Source organism: Formica exsecta, unplaced genomic scaffold (genome assembly GCF_003651465.1).
Source record: "Formica exsecta isolate Colony F162 unplaced genomic scaffold, ASM365146v1 scaffold196, whole genome shotgun sequence".
Taxonomy (NCBI): domain Eukaryota; kingdom Metazoa; phylum Arthropoda; class Insecta; order Hymenoptera; family Formicidae; genus Formica; species Formica exsecta.
In genome coordinates this window covers 525,939-528,468 of record NW_021849259.1, presented here as the reverse complement: position 1 = coordinate 528,468, position 2,530 = coordinate 525,939, and positions in this window count along the sequence as shown.

Here is a 2,530-nt window from a genome sequence, read left to right as displayed (position 1 = left end):
ATTTTGCGTTATTGTACGTATTCTTTCAGTTTCGCATAATTCAATAGATTTCTTTTTTACAATAGATTACAATAAATTATTACAATTTATATAGATATAATTGCATAGAAAATATAAGAAAATTAGGGAAAATATATAATATTATAATTACAATTTACATATATAATTATAATTTATAGATCTAATTACAATTTATAGATACAATTCTATAATTGATGCTACCAGTATCTATAATGTCCTCAATATAAGAAATTGTAAAACTTTTATTATTTGATTATTACGATATATATTTGATAAAGATTCAAATAAATCGGAAATAAAAGCTAAAAATTATTCAGTTTAAATAACTTTTTTTCAATATTACAAATTATTAGATACTGATAACATTCACATTCGAATTTAAAATTATATAATTTTACTTAATAATTTAACTTAAAAAATAAAATCTAGAGAATAAAAAGAATAAAATGTTAATATAATTTACAAAATAAAATGTTACATAAAATGTTAAATCTTAAAGCCAATACACATGTTATATAATGCAACTTATGCAACTTAAATGTATTTTATACATTTAAGGGACATTTTTACATTTTTCATAATTAAATTAAATTTTTAGTTTTTACCTATAATTTTTTCATAATTGATTTGTTCAACTTTCCAATATTTTAATAGTCTTTAGTATTCTTTTAACTCCTAGTATTTAATTCCTTAATATTCTCAAGGAATATCTAAGGAATTAAATGACTACCTATCTTAAGTTAAGATAGCTCTATTAGTCCTAACAACTCTACTTCTGCTGGCTAAGCCCTAAGCCAGCGGGAATCTGGGATCACCGAAATTTTAGGGAGCGTATCCTAATTGCGTATCCTAATCGCGTATCCTAATCGCGTATCCTAATCGCGTATCCTAATCGCGTATCCTAATTGCGTGCCCTAATCGCGTGCCCTACTCGCGTGTCTTATTCACGTTCCCTAATAGAATACACCGTTGGGCCAGTTGGACCTACCTTTCGTTGATCCTGGCCATATTCATTTTGGCTACATCTAGCCAGAGATGTAGCATCGACCTCTATCGAAGGTCCATGAGGGAAAAAAATTCCTTCCGTTGCCGGCTAATTATTATCGCCGGTGCGTGAGCGTAATTTTACGCTCGTTTACAGTCGTAAGACATTACGACGTTTGTCATGCATCGTTTTAATATAATTTTAATTAATATAATGCCAAGTTATTAAAATCAAAATTAATTGATTGAGAAATTCTTATAATAATATGATATTATTCATAATAATATATAATTCATATTTAAACAAAATTGATAAAATATTTATATTTTATACAATTTAATAGATCGATAATTTGGCTTTATATCAATTAAAGCTATATGATAATATAGATGAATGGGCTATACAAAATTAGAATAAAATTGATGCAATATAAGAATAAATTATTACTATTTCGTATCATTAATAAGATTACTAACGCCTTCTTCATTAAATAAATAAAATAAAATTTATCAGATAAAACAAATATTTTCTATCTTTCTTACATTTTTGCTTTAATTTATATCTTAAATTATATCTGTAATATGTTTTAATGCATATTAAAAAATCTATTGAAAATTATTTGATTTACTTTATTCTAGCCCATCCATTTTGAGGCAACGGATCTATTTATAATCTACAATCTACATTTATATCTACAATATCTATAAGAATCCGTTATCTCAAAATAAAATAAAGTTCGTCACTCACCGGCACTGATGCGCAACAGCGGAGTTGTTGGTCTTGAGGCTACGTTGTCTGTAACATACAAATATAAAATCTTAATTATAGCTGCGTCCAAAATATAATTAATATTTTGTGCAGAATATTTTATATCCGATGCATACAATACTAAGAAACTCTATATAAATACGAAACAATTTTATAAATTTTGAAAAGACTATTTCTTTTAATGGAAATATTTATCGGACTTATCTAAAAATCTTTCTTTCTAATTTTCTCTTGTTTAATTCATTCAAATAATGAGATTGAATTAATGCGTGTACGCGATTTTTAACCAATATACAAATAATAAATACTCACCATTGGGTTGCTCCGCCGGTGCTGGATGCCTCTCCTAGGCCTCCTCCTCCTCTCAGAATGTCAAAGTCGCTACGTTGATCTGCAACATGCAAATAAAAAATCCAAATTGTAGCAGCGTTCAAAATAATAAATATTTTAAAAAATTTATTATACGCGTTAAATTTTATATTTAATGCATATATTAATAAGCAGATTAATAAAATAATTTTATAAATTTTGAAAAACATATTACTAATAACTCTAATAATTCCATATAAAAATTATAATCTAAAAGTAAAAACTTTTACAAAGATTATAGCTTTCATCTAAAAATCTGTTTCTTTAATTCCCTCTTGTTTAAATCGTACAAATAAAAAATCAAATTATGCGATTAATTGCTCAATTGCTCAATTAAATTGCACGTATGCAATTAATATGTAATTAATATACAAATAACAATTTACT